This window comes from Sylvia atricapilla, chromosome 2 (assembly GCF_009819655.1).
Source record: "Sylvia atricapilla isolate bSylAtr1 chromosome 2, bSylAtr1.pri, whole genome shotgun sequence".
NCBI lineage: Eukaryota > Metazoa > Chordata > Aves > Passeriformes > Sylviidae > Sylvia > Sylvia atricapilla.
The window spans coordinates 66,974,877-66,993,827 of NC_089141.1; the positions used below are offsets into that span (position 1 = coordinate 66,974,877).

The 18,951-nt window shown below is 37.2% G+C and overlaps 1 long non-coding RNA gene across 2 annotated transcripts in view; it reads left to right on the forward strand.

Moving 5' to 3' along the window:
- The window catches only part of LOC136374323 (uncharacterized), a 28,290-nt gene extending 9,656 nt beyond the window's left edge, over positions 1-18,634 (forward strand). For both annotated transcript variants that reach the window (XR_010745876.1, XR_010745877.1), the window contains exons 4-5: positions 18,022-18,183; positions 18,552-18,634. This is a non-coding gene — a long non-coding RNA (uncharacterized lncRNA). The remainder of the gene's footprint in view (positions 1-18,021; positions 18,184-18,551) is intronic.
- The last annotated feature ends 317 nt before the right edge of the window (positions 18,635-18,951 follow it).

Consider the following 18,951-nt stretch of genomic DNA (forward strand, 5'->3'; position numbering starts at 1 on the left):
GTATCATCTTTAGTGCATTTCCAGCAAATGAAGGTTCCAAAATACCTTTAAAAAGTACATTTTCAAGAATTGTGTTTTTAATAACAGCTAGCCTAAGCCAAAGCCTCATATTAAAATCTGATCATATAAGGAAGTATTTGTTCTTTATTAGTACTAAGAGAAGTATCAACCATCAGGTGAGTTGGGTGGAGCATTTCTTTCATTACCTAATGGAGAGGTTTCTGTCAGTCTCATGTCTTTTATGTGAAAAAAGAGGTGATTGGTTCTCAGCCTTTTGCTCTGCTGTCCCACTGAAATTATGTCCTACTGCAGAAACTTAGAAGCTGTTGCAAGTAGAGGACGGGTTTTGCTTGAGGGGAAGCTCCAGCACCAGTGATGGAAAAGAGGACCCAGCACGGCAGCTCCCATGCAGTCACAGTGCTATGACACTGGGAAGAATATCTCTGAGGGAAGTTTCCTCTGCTTTCTGTTGGTTTTATGTGGTCATAGGATTTGGAAGTGAGTCTAGAGCTCATTCCGTGAGGTTATGCTCTTGTCAGAAAAAATCAGTCTGAGGAATAAAATATGGCAAAATAGCTCATTTGCCTCATGGAGCTGTCTGTGATGAAGCCTCATCCAACTTCTATTTGCTTTCCCATATTTTCACAAAAACTGCTGAAGACCAAAGACAGGAAAACTGTCTTTTTAAAGACCTGACTGGTACATACTCTTCTTGGAACTGCCATTTTTTATGTGGAACTTTTCCTTTCCTGACACATTATATTTAAAATTTTGCTTGGAATCAGTTTATTGCTCTGCATCTGACTCCCATAAACTCCTCTGAGTGCCTCCTGTCTTCTCTGTTTTCCCAGTGACTCCTGCAAATTGTCTTGTCATTACAAACAATCAAATGGTGGGGTTCAATCTTGAAAAATGAAGCAGCAGTTCTGGAATCTTGTGTTCCAAAAGTGTATAAAGTACCAATATCAGAGAGCCCCTCCCTACACCAGCATCATTCAATGGATGGGCAGCTCTCTTGGGGAGATGGACTGCGACAGAGTAATTTTTTTTTTTTCATGATTTTAGATCAATCATGCTGGACACCCATCTTTATAGAGGAGCTCAAGATGTAGAGATCATTGAACAATCATCAGATGGTGTAATTTGGACGACTCCTTGAAACTCTAAATTGTCAAAATGATTCTGCAGAGGCTAGATATAGTCTCAGTTCATTTCAGATGTAGATTGTATTCAAATCAGTGACCTACAATTTATTCTGAGTTGACAAATACTTAAATTAATGAAGCAATCACTCTCTTGAATAACACCAACAATATATTCTGAATTCACGGTTAATATGCTAGTAGAAAGAAACTAAGAAAATAGAATGTATTTAATGTTTCTCATTTGTGTTAGAGGCATCACCCTCCTTTTTCATAAGTAGCATAAATTAGATGCTTTTCACTGTATGCATTATTTGTATAGTATTTGGCCATATATCAGGATGAAATACAGTTCTCTAATTAGCTCCTTCCAAGTACTTACAGTTACCCCAGGCTGGTGATCATCCATGAAAGCAAATGTGGCCCTGGTGATTGTTTGCACACTCAAATGCACAGCCATAGTAAAATTCTTTCTAAAGCTTTGTTGTGGCTCACAACCACTGTGGGAACAGTAATTGTGGGAGACAATTCACAAGGGTCAGGCAGTTTGCTTGTTTTGGTGGAGCACGTACCTTGAAAAAAGGCATTTGAGGTCTAGTCTTGGCTTTCTAATAGCTTTATGGTGGGGTTCCCTTATACTGAAAGATTTTACTGGCTTGGAGATATAATTTTCATGAAGCCTCAAAATAAAGAAAAGAGTAGAAGTAAAGTACATTTTCTAAACCCTTAAAATTCTTTTTCTCTTGCTTCCTAGTATTGTTTCAAAGACTGGAAGGTGATGTTGTATTCCTTAGTGTGCTGTTTAAAGTCAGGAGCGGCAATATTTAGCACATGCTTGGGCAGCCGCGTTTGAAATCCATGCTTCCTCTCTCTGGTGTTCTGATGTGCCTTTAGGGGATGCTTGCCTGTTTGTAGTTTGTTTTCTTTTGTTTAAGGTTTCAGCTACTGCATTGACTAATGATTATATAGCAGTAAACTCTCGTCCCTGCTAAATTCAGAGGTAATGCCTCAAAAGCATTTTTCCCCTGTGTGACATAAAACAATAAAAGAACTTGACAAACCCCTTTTGAGAAAGAATAATCCTTTGTTTAAAGAAAAAAAAAAAAAAAAAAAAAAAAGGAAACAAGCGTCTTCTTGATGCCAGAGGGTATAGAATTCAAATCAAAGATTAGGCTAATTGATAAAAATAAAACAAAGTTCTCACAGTATAATCCTCTTTAGGCAGAGCTAAATTTTTTGCATTAACCAGTCTCCAATATTAATCACCTATGCTATTTTAGTGTTACATTATACTTGATTTTGAGCTGTTCTATATCTATTTGATACAGAAATAACACAGAACACACTGAATCTGAATTTCATTTTACTTGTAACCCAAAAATAACCAAAAATTTCTGTCCTTCAGTAATATCACCTCAGTAAAGAACTGATGGGACCTTAGAATTCAGAGAAAAAAGTCAACTCATTGATCAACTCCTTGCTAGTAATTTACCTATATATGTTATTTAATATAACATATTAGAAATATATATTTATAATTTTAAGAGAATTTTGTAAAAAAACCTGAAATACCCTTACTGAGGTATTAATTTCTGCATTCTGCTGACCTATTGAAGAATTTATAGAAAAGCTCTAATTGTTCTAATTAGCCAGTCACTTAAAGTGAGAAAGAAAGAAAGAAAGGAAGAAAGAAAGAAAGGAAGAAAGAAAGAAAGGAAGAAAGGAAGAAAGGAAGAAAGGAAGAAAGGAAGAAAGGAAGAAAGAGTCAATGTACTTCTTGATTATGTACTGCCAGGAGGTTCTGAGATTTTGTATAATGTGTAATAAATTCAACACTGCCAATTGAGTTCAGTTTTTTTCCTAAAATATTAGCAGCTAACTATAAAGAAGAGACACTTCAAGTTGGAAGAAAAGCTTACAGCTAAGAGAGGAAAGTGCAACATGCTTACATACACTATGACTTCAGCCACAGTCTGCAATTGTTGGATACATTTGTAGTGGACATTATTTTCATTAGTAGCAGTTTGACAGCAATAATTATTCATAGCTTCATTTTTATCTAAGTAATATCAGAGCTTTCAGGGATAAGTTTTATATTTAGCTTTCAGTAGACTTTTTTTTCCTCTCTGTTTCTATTTTTTTTCCTTCTGCCTGCACTTCTGGGCTTGCAGTCAATTACTAACATAAAACTGAGGGGGCAATTATCCCCTGATGCAGATGCTATTGCTGACATATCTAAATAAATACAGAGTAATTATAGACTAGATATCTAGGATTGCAGTCTGTCACTCCTTTCTTATTCAGATGGGTTTGTGGAAGTGGCATCACTGCCACAGTGGTAAATGTGAACCCTAATAAAAACTAGACAGTTTGTGTTTGCAGGCTGGAGCCTAGTCTGCTCTTTTGCAATTGATTATGTCCTGATTTGACAATGAACACAAATACAATGACTGGGTTGATTCTCATGATAATCTGATCCATTGCATGAGCCTAATCCAAGAGACAGACCAGACATCAGCCAAAAAAGGGCACCAAAACCAGATATTCCCAGTCTGGGCATCATGTTTAGCCTTGTTCACAGTGAAACAAAATAAACTGCTTCAGACACAGGTGCAGAATTATGGCACTGCTAAGGGCAAGGGCTTCAGTGTGTGCTGTGTGTGCAGCCCAAAGCCATGGCTCCCCTGTCTGCTTTCAGCATATAAACCCTGCTGTCCACGGGAGCACCTGTGTCAGCACCAATGAGGGAGAGGGATGCATGCTGCAAACGCTGTCTGCTGTTTGTTGCTCACTGTGAGCATCACCCAGATTGGCCCAAACATGCAAGAATGACTGACCATAAAGTTACTTAAGAAGAACTGCCCGGTGTCCATTAGCCTAATGTTTTGTGGGGCGACTGAAGTCTATAAAAATGTTCATATTCACAGAAATTAAGCATCGAAGCTGCCACTACATTTTCTCTGCAATGAGTTTTTAACATTTTGGAGGTTTGCTCTTTTGCAAAACCACACTCTCCACAAAGGTATAAAATATAGCACTTAATGGCAATAGTACATTTACTCAAGTGCATTAGACAGTTCTTCCTTCTCCTTCTTTTCCTGCTTGATTGGCAGCCAGAGATCCTAGATGCAGCACTACAGGAGATGTTGTTTATAGCCAAAGCAGCAGGATCTGGCACCAGAGAGGATTCCACAGGCATTTGTATTGATGGTGGCTTTGCAGTTGCCTCTGGGTCTTTCATGTGGCTGGGCTGATGAAAGTTATCTGGGCAGTTATATGCTCTTGGAAACCATTTATTTTTCCACTGACATTTTAAATGGTTGTGGTGATTAACTGTTTGTATGCAGAGAATTTTAAAACCTTCACCACGGTAAGCCTCTGCAGAGGTCTCTGGCACATGGTGTATGTCTATATTTCTCTTTTCTGCCTAAAACCCCTTTCATGTATTGATGTGAACAATTGTTTAACTGCAGTCCTGCGTGGAACTCCATGGAAGGAAATCTGAAGCTCTAGGTACAGCATGGTGTGAGGTTTCAGTCCTGGCTTCAGGACCCTCTCCTGAAATTGCTTGGGGACTCCATTCTGCACATCTCAAGATGAAAAAGTGTAGTACAAGAACATCCAGAAAGCCAAGTCCATGTTTTGTAGCAGATGAGTAAAGTTGTGGATAGGCCCTGAGCTTTTTTCTCAGCCTCTTCTTGTATCTTGTTACACAGAGTGCTGAGTGAGGGAGAGAAAAGGGCCCACAGTGGTGTTCCATTGAGTAGTCCATCCAAACAACTGGCAACACACTGCTGCATGGTGTTACCTGAGATTCTCTGCTGATCCAAGCACATGCATTGTCTTGGGTAAAAAGCACAAGGGATTTCATATTTGGGAATTGAAAAAAACCCCAGACCCAGAGCTTTTATTAATTTTCAAAGTACCATGAGTTCCAGCCTGCATTGTACTTTGATCTCAAGGAATGTATTTCTCTGTTTTTCTGTTAACATATGCATAACTTTGCGTAGAATTAAAGAGTATATCTGTTAAATGAAATGGTCAGCCAGTAAAATAATGTCATATAAATCAAATATTTTGGTTCCCTTTAGACAAAAAATTGTTTTGTGTGTGATTGTATTCTAAAGGATGACTTCAGTAATTTACCATTATTTACAATATTCTGGGACTGTTACAGAAGAAATGACCAAATCTCTACAGCTTATTCTTCAGATAAATATTTAGCTTATGTACATTGGATTTTACAGCCATGTGAGCAAAATTTAGAGCAATATTTAGTCACACTTTCTGCCTTTGCCCAAGTTGTATCAAAGCTATCAGTCAAGTATTTAATCTTCAAGAGTCTAGAGATTTTCTTATACAAATGTAAGTTTTGTTTTGAAATTATGTACTATATATTTTAATGCTAGCTTATGTATTACTAAAACTGAATTCCATTTAGTGTTATTATTTCTCATTGTTTTGGTTTTTAACAATTAAAAATATTTTTTTATAAAATGTAAAATATGTAGGATTTCAAATCCACAAATTAAAGCAGTTAAAATACGTTTTCAGTTCACTGATGTTTCTGAAACTTTGGACAAACTCTATGTAGTCTTGAAGTTATGCTTTTGAAACTGAAGTCATACATGAAGATACACATTTTGATTTCACTAGAATCATGATGAGGGCTTAAATCATGTCTAAAGTTATCATAAAGCATTCTGTACTTGTCAGTGAGGAAGGTAATTTTAATGTGCATATCCTGGAAGTTTTTTAAAAGTTAAGTTCCTGTCACAAAACTGGGGAAAAGATTTAAAGAAAAAAAAAAAAGAAAACAAAGGAAAAAGAGGGGAGTTCCACATACCTGTGAACAACTGTTCCTCCATTAAAATCACCATAGGATGTTCAAGACAAACGTTTCACTGTATGTTACTGGCTTGCATTGGCTCTGAATAATCCTGGAAAAAATCCTGGTTTCTCTATGTGGTAGATGGTTTATGGCAAGCATCTTGAATTCTTCCTGTGTACCTGCTGCTATCCTTCCATCTCACTGGAAACCAAGGCTGCTTCATCTCCGTTAGAAGGGATATAATGGAAGGAAAGGACGAGGAAAACATTGGCAGACAAACACATTGAGAATAAAACACAGGAAAATCACATTTAATTATATAATTATTTCTCTGTACAAAATCACATTTTGCTAGGGCAGATCTCTTAATTTCCTCTTGAGCAGACTTAAATGCAATTAAAGTGTGGGATATGTACTGATCTATGAAGGGAAGGTTGGAGATTTGCAGGGGACAGATTTATTTTATAAGTATAAAGTGGTCATTTACCTTGCTGGCATTTTGCTAAGTTACCTCATTATTATTCTTCTTTTAAAAGTGCTTCCTTTTAAAGAGAGTAGCTTTTCCACCTCTTAAGTATGGTGACATTTAATAGCAACAAAACAACTAACAATTTTTTGTTGTTGTTGTTAATTTTTATTAGAACCCTTTTACAAATTCCATTGAATCATTAAAACTTCATTATGCTGGATCAGGCTTCTCTTCTCAATTTGAACAAAACTCCTGCTAGCTTGATTGTGTATTATGACTCAGAAAAGTCTTGCACTTTGGCTTACTAAAACTCAATCAACACCTTATAAATTATCCTGATACCAAAATATCACCGATATGATTCCCATGAAAGACCTATAGGAGAGAATAACCTTGCTGAAAAAGCCTGAATTCATCAAACAAGTGTATTGGTTACAGTGATATCTTGCTCTGAAAAATAGTATGAATGATTTAATTTTAAAAAAATCATCAAGGCCTATTTATTTATTAAGTAAAATATAGTCTATTTTTATTTGTTTTTACGCTTTGTTTCAAAGGTGTTGCATTTTATATTTTCCTAATAATTTCTATTGTATTGTGTTATGTGAAGGCTTATATATTTTATTTTGCTATTCCAATTACTCTTAAATAATATAAACTGTATAAAATCAAAACACAAGCTGTGAAAACTGTGATTTCGTACCTCTCACAGTGGAAACTCCTGAGAAAATCAAAGCATTGAAGCTTTCTTTTTAAGCTGCTAATGTTTAGTTTAGTTTAGTTTAGTTTAGTTTAGTTTAGTTTAGTTTAGTTAAAGGTACGTTTAAACTTTTAAATTTAAAATTCAGAGATTCAGCCATTTATATTTTTGTCTGGGATATAATGTCAATCCACCTAGACAGGGTAATCCATCATGGAAGAGGAGAGACATAGGAAAAGCACTAAGATTTCTGAGCATTTCTTTAGCTGTCCAAGACTTAATAAATAACTCTTCTTATTGAGATATTTTTATAACTTTGCCTTAACTTTTCCTTTGGTGGTAGCAAAGTCTCACTCCAAGCACACTTCCACTGTCCATCCAACCTATAATTTCTTGATTTTAAGCAGAGCCCTTGGATCTGAGGTGATTTTTGAATTTTCTTTACTACTGAATATTTTGTCTGTATAACTTTATTTAAAAGTTATGGAGAGATGAAAATTTTTCTGTTTTACCAGTTTCTACTGAATTAGGTTCAAGAATTTCTCCTTGTTTGCAAATATGTGCTGGGAGTGGCTTTTCATGCTTCATGGAGATTTGAATGTGTTTTTGAAGTTCTGTGTTCCATCAAATAGAGTGATACTGAAATTCAGCTATATATACATTCATTCTATCCCCAGGAAGTCTGATGGTTCCATCCAGACAGATGCGGAGATGTAGCTAAATGATTCTTTAATGGAACTCATATACTAACTTCTTTAGTATATACCTGATGTGTTTAAACTTAAAATTTTAACATGAGGTGTTCCAAACCTACCTAGACTTTGTCAAACTCCACTTTTGTGTAAGACAATGGAATGTGGTCAAAACTTGCCTACAGTCTTGGTTCAAGTGCTTCCTGCTGCCCTGCCATGGAAACTACTACTGTGTTAACAAGCTGTGTAACATGTATCGTGTGAGTAACTCTAGGGGAAATTATTATTGGATACACACAAAAGTGTGATAACTCTTTTTAGTAAAAAAATCACGGAATTTCGGAATCAGATAAACAGGTAATAACTCTTTTTTTTGGTGGAAATACATTGTTACAGACAACATACTGTGTCATAAAGTGTTAGGCTTGCAGTTTGTTCTTAGTGAGTTTTTCACAAGGTTAAAGGACATTCCTTTGCAGTTTTGAATATGTTACTTAGATATGGTACAGTTCAATTTTCCTGATCTTTCAAGTGGAGGGGATAGCATGAAAAAAAAGAAGTCACCACAAAATCCTAAAAGGAAAGAAAAGCCAAATTCTCACATTGTGGAACATTACAGGAAGCTCAGGTATCACTACAGTTGATGTGGTTGAACTTGTTATCAATGGTCTGTAGTTAACTAGGCTCCTGTTATAGACATATTATTTCAAAGTGGTCCAGTTGAAATGTCCACTATCCTGATCTACTTTCAAAAGTTCCTATTTTATTAGTTGTGACTAGTGAGCCATTCTAGAGACACAAAGAGCATTTGTGATCATGATTTAATTTATAGTCGATGAAAAAAGGCACAAGCTCAATGTTAGAATCGAAAATAATCAGTCTCAGCACAGGCAGTTTCCTCTTCACCGGTGTAATTTTGCTAATTAGAACTGTGCCTCAGAACTGAGTGGATCCTTTTACATTCACAAACATTTTGGTCATAGGTAGTGACCAGGTGATCCTAAATAGGGTGGAAAACAACGTCAATTTATTGTATACTGATTTAAAGTGTTTATGATATATTCATTTAAAATACCAGAGTGAACTGATGGGATCTAACCACATGGGTCTGAACTTGTTTGCCTCATCTCTAAGCTGAAGTTCACATGCTTACCTAATTACATCTACAGCTGACCTAAAAATGACTAAAGTATTATTGCAGATTCACCCCATGTTTAGAGGGCTAACTCAGAAAAGCACAGTAGTTATAGTTAATTAAGCTGTATACTATTTCAAAGTGTTCCTGTCTAGATAATGCCAAATTAAAATAAACTTCTGAACATTGTTTTCAGTTTGTTTTACTCCTGCACAGTAGTTATTCTTCCACCATGCTTTCTCTCCTTTTAATGTTTTCTGACTCTATCTCATGAGCATTTCTTGGATTTGCTGCAGTTAAACCTGAGTGAGTTGGAAAACAGGAACTCAGTTTTTACCTGTGGAGAACCAAACCTCACTGTTAGGAAGAATGAAGTGGGACATCAATGTGTGAGAGAAGAAGACTGGGGCTGTGTTTCTGATTTGCACACTTGATGCTGCTTTCTCCAAACAGCCAAAAAGTCACAGGAGTAGAACTCATTTTGCCTACTCCAGCCATTTAAAATCTAAGGCTGATCTCATCTTTCTGGGCTTTATGGATTACCAATAAGGAGTAGCAACACCTTCAGAGAACAATTAACCTCCTCCTAAGAGGCAGACCTGAGCTGTCTGGGTTTGCTTTTGGAAGTCGATTAATTTTTCCCTGATGATTCTAAAGTACCATACATCACTGGTTTTACTTAGGTATTCAACATGTGGGCATCCTGCCTGAAAAGTCCATCAGAAGTAGTTTTACTGCACATGATATGCTCACAATGACATATATATATATATAATCATATACCACCATGAAAAACAAAATATATCCCACCTCTGAATATATATATATATATTTTCTGAGTGGCATAGGATTCAGTTTTGGATCTTTCACTACAAGAAAGGCATTGAGATGCTGGAGAGTCCAGAGAAGGGATACAGAGCTGGTGAAGGGTCTGGAGCACAATGATGAGGAACAGCTGAGGGAGCTGGGGATATTTAGCCTGGAAAAAAGGAGCCTCAGGGGGCATCTAATCATTTTCTACAACTACCTGCAAGGGGGTTGTAACAAAGTGGAGATTGGTCTCTTCTCCAAGGTAACAAGAAATAAGACAAGAGAAAATGGACTCAAGTTGCACTAGGGAGTTCAGATTGGATATTAGGGAACAAACTGTTTATGGAAAGGGTTATCAAACATTGGAACAGACTGCCCAGGGAAGTGGTTGAATCACTATCTCTGGATGTGTTTAAAAGATTAAAAGATGTGTAGACGTGGCACTTAGGGACATGGGTTAGTAGTAGTGGACTTGACAGTGTTATTGTTGGACTGGACAATACTTCAGGTCTTTTCCAGCAGAAAGAATTCTATGAATTTTATAAATTTTACCCCTGTGGTGTCTGTATATGCTGTCTTTTAGACTACATCAGCTTTAGGAGCAAGGAACCTAAAGACTATACCAGTAAGCTTAGTGGGTTAGTGGTTTTTCTCCAATCCCCTGAACAAGTGGCAGAGCACAGGTAGTTCCCCTTACAGCAGGGAGAGAGCAGTCTTGGGCTGGAGCTGTTCCCTGAATTGTGTTCAGGCATTGCATTGGCAGGAAGCACAGCAACATTTGTACAGAACCAGTGGTTCAACCAACCATCCAGAGACCTACACTTTTATGGTTTATAGGCTGTGTTATTTTCCAGAAAGGCCCTATTGTATGTAGGCTCTCCTGTTTTTTCCAGTAACTTGGAATTTCCTGAAATTTTGAAGGTCTAAATATCTTACAAGAGGGATTTAGGCAGAAGTATCCTTAACCTTCTTTCACAAGATTGAGGTTAGACACTTCTTTTGTATTCTCCAGCTGCACATAAAAGAGCTGTTAAGTCCCCAGATCCTCAGCCAAGCTTTAGCTATTTTAGCTATGCTCATTCCTGATTCTCTAATGGGGTTTGATTTCTCAGTGGAGAACAGGAATAATTGATTGCACTCCTCAGAGAATAAACTGCTGAAAATCTCTCCTGGTTTTTCAGACCATCAGTATTTCAGAGTGGCTGCTCTGGGCCTTCCAGAGAAGAAGAGAACACTCTGGTCCGTGGTCACCTGGCAGTTCTTGATGTTCTTGGTTTTTTTAGCATTGTGATGCTTTGGCTCTTGAAGCTTCTGCAAAGTAGCCCAGCTGTAGGTGTGTTCACTCAGTAGGTGTGTGATCACTTCCCTCTCCCATCTTTTGCAAGCTCCTCTCTGTTCATGCAAATACTTGTTTTCAATACCCAGAGCTCTTGTTTGACTCTGCTTATTTCCAGTTTCAGATTTATTTGTCTCCTCCATTTTGTCTCCCACCTTCTCAAGGATGCTCTTATTCCCCCTACTCTTAAATATTTCTCTAAGTCTTGCTTCTCCTGATTTTATTCTGGCGCAGTATAATTTTTAATTTGGCTAATTTTATTCTAGGATTGCAGAGCAGCAGGTTCTTTACTGCTGTCTCTATTCTCATCTTACCTTTACAGGGCTTTTGATGCTGTTGAATAATTAATATTTCCTAAAGTCCACATTGTTAATGCTGAAAAAAGGTTAAAATATGTTAACAAACCTGGGAAAAGTACAGAGGAAAGCATACTGAAATGAGCTATGTTAAAAAGTCATTCATATATCATGAAGTACTCGCCTAAAGAAAGTAGGTTTAAATGGAGATAGATACATAAAACTGATTGTCAGTTTTATGCCTAAATATTCTGTGGTTGAACCTCTTATTCATCCCAGTTTAAAAATGTTATAAGTTTTCTTAGAAGATGTAAAAAGATTATTTTTGAATGCTGTTTTTATTACATCTGATTTATAGCCAAGTGAATACGATTATAGTCTTCAGTAGGAATAAAATTAAATTCTTATTCTGTGTTCTGGTGATGCAGATGGTGATATCATCTACCACTAATTTGGTAATTAAGAGTTTTTACACTGTTAACGCAGGACTTTCTATCCTTGATAAAACCATTTTTAGACTATTTCTTTCTGTTTCCAGTTGAGGCACAGTTTGCTAAGGTACTGCCAGAATCCATTGTCTCTGTGACTGATTAAATGAGCTTCCTAAATATAATTTAAGGCATTAATGATAAATGAGTACTATTTCTATCTGTTCTTTCAGAAGTTTAAGTTGTTTTAAACAACTAAGGTGCCTAAAAAGTCTACCTGGATCCTCCTAGGATCTAAAGTCCCTAAATCACCAAGTGAGTTTTTCATTTCTTATGTTGCACATATCCTAATGACCTTCCCTGTTTTTTTATTAACTAATTTCTGTCTAAAAGACAGGCTCTTTTTCAGAACATTTCAATATGAATAGGCAGCCATCAAACAACATCTGTGCTTTGACAAAAGCTGTGTCCTCTGCAATTTTTCTGCTATGGTTTTTTAGGCAGTCCTAAATCACATGTTCTCACCTGGATTAACAGGCTTTATGACACGGATTTGGGATTGTGCAGGTCTCTTGTATAAAGTTTCGCTGTGGAATGAGAATAGTGAGAAACATGTCATTTTCTACAAAGATATGATTTAAGGGAATTGACAGCTCCTTCTGTGGCAAACCACCTTAGCTTTTGCCTCTCATTTACCAAAAGCATCTTCTCAGCCAGTAACAATTTGACTAACACCTACTTTTTAATTAAATGTTGTAGCATTTAGGAAGATGCATGCTAATCTGGGCCCCAGATCTGCAGCCCTCAGCTTTACAAGATGCTGCTCCAGCAGGGGCCGTAAAGCTCTCGATAAGAGGGGTAAGGAGCAAGGTGCAAGTCCCACAGCGATAACCTCCTGACTCCAACATTATAGGTCTTTCTGCTGGAATTGAGTTCTACATCTTCCTCGATTGGTTATTGTCACAAATGAGTAATGGATGCACCCTGCCTGCGTCCCCAGGTACACGAGCCAGTCCATCAGGCCATCGGGAAGCGCAGCTGCCGGCCGCGGGGGCAGGCAGATAACAGGCAGCCCCCGGGAGGGATGTTAAAGGCGCCGGCACCGCGGGGACAGTGGCCTTCAGCGCTCCTGCCGCCTGCGGCCGCCCCTCGCACGGCCCTGCCCGGGCATCAATCACCCTGCCGCCGGGACCGCGCGGGGCAGCGGATAAAGTGCACCAAACGGATCAAAAGCGGGGAAGCGGCTGGAAAATGCACAGCGTTCAGGCCATGCTTAGTGAATTTTGGTCTGTTATTCAGAGGGGGAGGATGTTTGAGATGCCTTGTTCACACTGGGAATTAGAAGTGTATATACATGCATGCACATGTGTATATATAATTACACACTAAAATATAGTCTACACTTATCACGCATTTATAGTACTATATATTTCTTATTGCGCATTATTATATGAGAATATGTACATAACACACACACACATAAATATAATATATTTAAAATTAAGACTTGCAAAATTGTCTAGCTACCTGCTGAGCTGCAAAATGTACTTGTCTTTTTTTTTTTTTTTTTTTTTTTTTTTTTCCTGTCAGTGATGATAGCAAAACAAGTAAGCGGTGTTTTAGTAAACCTGTCAGGGAATCGACTCATGCTGACTGAGAAGTGAGTAAGTAGGTAAATAAGGCTCGTGTTTTAATTTATTAAGCATGTTGCTTTGAAAGTGGTGTGATTTGCATTACTATCACTTTTGTAAAGGCTTGACTGGAGGTTTCCTAGAGCATACATGATAAAGTGGGTTTTTGTTTAACCTATCAGGTAAATTTGAAGGTCAGCTCAGTTTCTAAACACATCTCACTTAGACAAATGGGCATGCGTCCCTTCACAGGAGGACATTTGCAGTATTACCCTACCTAGCATAATAATAACATTAATTCAGGAAATTCCATTTTGTTATCATATTATTTGTTGGAATAATAACAATTTGTAATGAAAAGCTCCAGAAATATCCCTTCAAAAGTGCGTAAATAGAACCTGCATTGAGGACAGATTTTCTAAAGTACAGAACTTCTGATTAGCCAACTCAGTAGATGTTGGAACAGTTTCCAAAACTGGTTGGAAGTCAGTGTCACAGAGAAAAGCAACAGGACCTGTGATGTACTGAGCTCCTTCAATACCTGGTCCTAACTATTTCTGTGACTATACATGAAAATATATATGCAATTCTATATTTCTGTAGACTTTGATTCATTCCATTTGGCAATGCTCAAATTTAATAGAAAGTCTTACATAAGACTTTGCACTTTGTCACACAAGAAAACAGATCTATTATATCACAGAAAACACATTTGGTATTCCTCTGGATGAAAATGGCAGGAGGAGTTTTGGAATACAAGGAGGAAACACCCAAATTTTCAGGGCTGTATGCATCACAGATTTAGCAGTTACATACTCTGCGAGGGAGAAGGGGTAGTGAGAGTGAAGATGGAACAAAAAACAGAAATTGTAAAAGTTCCATAATAGAAAAGTATTGCTCCTAGAAATTTCAGAATTACAAAGTACTTTACTTATGTCTTTTTTCTTTCTGTGGTAACTCAGAGCAATTCTGCACTTAGATATTTTCTTGAAGCATTGTTTCAGAATAGCTAAAGGAAAAGAATGTAATTTTCAAAGCTCCATAGCTCTTTCAAAGTAAGTAATTCGGGATGGAGCTCTCATGAACATATACATCAAATTCTGTGCCATTTTCCCTTATGAAAATCTTTGTTCAGTTTGTTTTAATTCAGCTGCTTTTTGACTATTTGGACTATAATTTTCTATGTCATATTTTTGCCTGAAACCAAATTGGTTTAGAAAAAAAAATTGGAAAAGATTGTTCAGCATTTTTGGGACTAAGTTTGATGATAAAAAAATAGTATCTTGCTAGAAACAATATTTTTTCTACCTTTTATTTAAAAGGTCAGGCACCTTAGAAAAAGGAGATGCTGCTGAAACCACAGATAATACTTTCTCACCATCCCTATTCAAACCTCCCCAGTCTCAGCCAAATTATAAATCCATGGCTTGCTTTATTTTCACTTGCTTGGTAGAGATTGGTTGGGCCTCAGAGAATTGCTGGGAAAGGGGACTGATGTTTGAAGTCAGCTCCAAAGGCTCTAGATCCTCCTCTTTCTCACTATCAGAACCTGTAGCAGGCATAGAGACAAGACTTCCCCCCCACAGCACTCTCTTAGCCTGTTACAAAACTTTCCCATTTTATCAGCCAAGGAACCACAGAGAATCTTGCTTACGTTTGTTTTCATACTTTTGCCTAGTGATGCTAAGACTGCAAGAAAAGAAGGAGCAGTTTATCTAGGAACATGAGTGAAGAGGAGGCAGCAGTCCATAGAGCCAGGTGAAATTTTAGAAGAGAGGCTGGATATAGGCTGTAGGAAGGGAGAAAAACATGGAATGAATACACAGCAAGGGAAACTTACATACCAAAGACCACGTATATAAACTCCCATTGCCTTGAGCTTCCACCTAGGAGTGTCAAGTGCAAACCTTAATCCATACACTATGGTGACCTATATGTATGGATTGTACTGAATTAATGGACCATCTCACCTTCCAAATTTTCCTTGGTTAAGCACCTGGGTGCATCAAGCCTCGGGCATGCTGAGGTGAGCAACATGAAATAAGAATTGATACTTAGTCCCAGAGGTGTCCATCTCCCCATCAGTTCACCTGCAGTGACCACACTTCTTTCGAAGGTATTCATTGAAAAAGTGAGGCTTGAAGAATAAAGTGTGTTCTCAGATGTGGTTGGTACCTCCACTGCAGAAGTGGAGAGAGAACCCAGTGTGCTACTCTTCTCTACCTTATTACTGGAACAATGTGAATTCCTTCTCACCATCACTTGAGTCATTTCCTGCCCATGTCCCTTCCCACTTCTGCAACAAGAGACACAGAATCTCTGCAAATAGCACCTTCCTTCAGGGCATATTCCTTTTTTGACCACCAGCTGTTGCTGAGCATTGAAAAATCTGGCTGGTCCAGGCTTGGTGAAATAGCCTCGAATTTTGTGAATCAAATTTATCTTCACTCAAATTTTCAGCTGTTTACGCTTTTCAGGATGCTGCTGGGTGTTCTTCATCTCGGCCCTTGTCCACAGTAAGTCACAACACTGGGGAAAATAAAATCAATGCTGCTAAGGATCTAGGCTTGGGGATTGATCCTGCTCCCAGGGGCATCCACAGGAATATTACTTTAAAATTACTAGGCTGCTGGTCAAAGTACAGACAAAAAAGACAGCATGGCAAATGATTTAGGGGGGACACCTACTATTTTTAAAGAGTAGTTAAGCACATTTAAGACAAAAGATATTACAATAGACCATAATTAAGGAAAATAAATAAAGGGAAGAATGAATCATGTCATATCCAGCTTTATTTTCTAGGAGCTTGTGTGATCATACTGAGATTGATCCAAAACTTTCTGAGGGTCTTTTCCTTAATGCAGCCATTTTTAAATTTGTGTTTTAAACAAAATACACAAACCTCAACCCCCCTCCCAAACCAATCCTTCTAAAATCAATCCAGTGAACTGAGTCTTGGAAAAGAAACCTCAGAAAACCAGCAACAGGCTTAGAAAACTTGGAGTACTTCCCATTTTTTCCAAGTAGTGGAAGCTGATCACTTACTGGACCTAAGAGTTGATTTGTGGCTAAGGCTTAGATTCTTTAGAATATGTTACCTTTCAAACTGAAGGGAAAATAACTACAAGGGGAAAACAGAGAATGAACCCTGTTCTGCAAGAACCCTGTTTTTTGCCTTCCTCATTGGAAAGGTATTAACAGATGAAATGCTATTTTCTGCAGAAGGCTGAAGAAATTATTTTTCTCAGCATATGGAATTTTGTTCTGTGTATTGTCTCTTCAAAGTGTGTTTGCTTTAATGTTTGACATATGCGAAATTCAGCCTTGGTGGTTATATTACAATCTTAAAATAATAATAATGTTTACCCCTACCATGAATTCACTTTTTAGAGTTTGCAGTTGCCTAGGTACTAACCTCTCTGTTGTGCTTGAAGTGCAGCCCCAAAGAAAGTTCTTGTTAGAATTTAAGACGTGAAGATCCATTTCTGCCTAACAATCTTCTACTCCTGCATTCCCTGAAGTGTATCCCATCTGCTTTTGGGAGCTCTCATTGCAATATGCAGTGATTGCAGGATAAGCACACCATTTTCCTGTCAATACTTTCCTATTAGCCTCCTGGATCCATACATCATCGTCTTGCTGGCCTGCAGTTTGCTTATCTTTGTCTCTGAGGCTGCCTTTGATTTATCTAACACCCAGGTTAATGAGGCATGGAGCCCAGGGTGGCTCCAAGGATAATGCACTCCTGTATAAAAATGCTTAAGGAAGGATCAAGTGATAATCCATTCTAGACTAAAAGGCCTAGCTCTTCAACAAATGTTGTATTTCTTAATCACTAAGCTAAGACTGTAATAGCTCCCTGTTAAGCTACTGCCATCAGTAAAACTAAACCCGCTAACTATATGAATTTACAAAAGAACTGAAAATTAGATTTTAATTTGTGTTCCAAAAAATACAAAAAAAAAAAGTTCATTTCTTAGGAATAGTTATCACCATTATTTGACAGTGTTCTTATGCAAAAATAAGTTAGCTTTAATATTTAATTTACAGTAATAGTTTTATATTCCCTCACTGGGACCTATGTTTTTCTAAAGACAAAAATAACAGAAGCTAGAATGTTACTGTGGCAAGGATAAATCAAACTAGCTATTTCAATAATGGAGGTAATTACAAAGTGTATATATCTGAGACGTACTGAGTGGTTAGGGGTTGTTTAATTAACATAAAAATTTCAATATCATCAGCAAGAGTGTTGGTATCACAAAAGCATTGTTAAAAATGCATCTTAAAATAGTTATGCCTTTCTCTCTTCCTAGCTTGTACATAAGACTAATATACATTAACTTCCCATTTCTGCTAATTACCATCTTACACAGAAACATCTTAATGAAAGCAAGGTAAAGATCCAAATAAGCTTTCAAAGCTTTATTTATTTGCTTATTTTAAAGCACTCTACTGCATATTACTTTGATGTCTGTTTTGGCTTCCTTTTTTAGTTGTTGTTTTGTTTTGTTATGCTTGGTTGACCTTCATATTACGAATCTGCTGCAGGCTCCCGAAATATGTGTAACGTATAACCATTTAGAAAATGACATAGCATCAAATAATGGGATCATTCCTATGGGATGATGTACTCCTGTTTTGAAGCAAAAGCCACACACAAGGAAGGCGGTCACCAGTTGGCCCACCATAGCCCCCAAGGACTTGACCCAGGTAATAAGTCCTTCACTGGTCACTAACCTACATTATTGAAATTTAGTCTGGATTTTGATGACATGACATTGTTAAGGGTTGTTATTGAGGTGTAAATGATCTTCCACTGGGTTATTTAAGACACATGAAGGACCTAGTTTAGAATGAAAATTGGTTATTGATTATTCCAGCAATTAACCAAATAAATTTTAGCACTTACATTAACATTTTTGGAAGCCTTAAATTATTTTTTGCTCAAACTGACCTAAGCAGCTAGGTTGATTCCTCAGCAATCTTTTAGATGTTTTCAAAAAGGAAAACAAAGATAAACAAATATTGTTTTTATAGTATTCTGTTTTAGGTCTATTTTTTCATCTTATGTCTACTAGAGACCAGCAGTATGTGATGCAGTTGCCTATACAGTTGTACAGTGTGCTCCACAGATTCTCAGGTATTAAAGACAAATTTTGAGTACCTACAAAACTGTTCCACCTCTTTGTTCCATCTTCTTTTTTTGAAACTTCTATCATTAGATTAACATAATTAGTCAATTTCAGAGTTCATTTTTCTCTAATTGCATTTCTTTTATTAGTACTTCGAGTCTCCAGACATAAAACATCCTGAGTTAGGGGGCAGTCCTTTCAGATGCCTAGTGTTTGTAAGCACCTTGTAATGCTACTGATAGCACAAGTATTAACAAAAAACATTTCCCTATCTCACTTAAAAGTGGAAAGTGTATTACTTTACCCCTAGGTATTTTAACTGGAAAATGGATTTCTTGCATTTTTC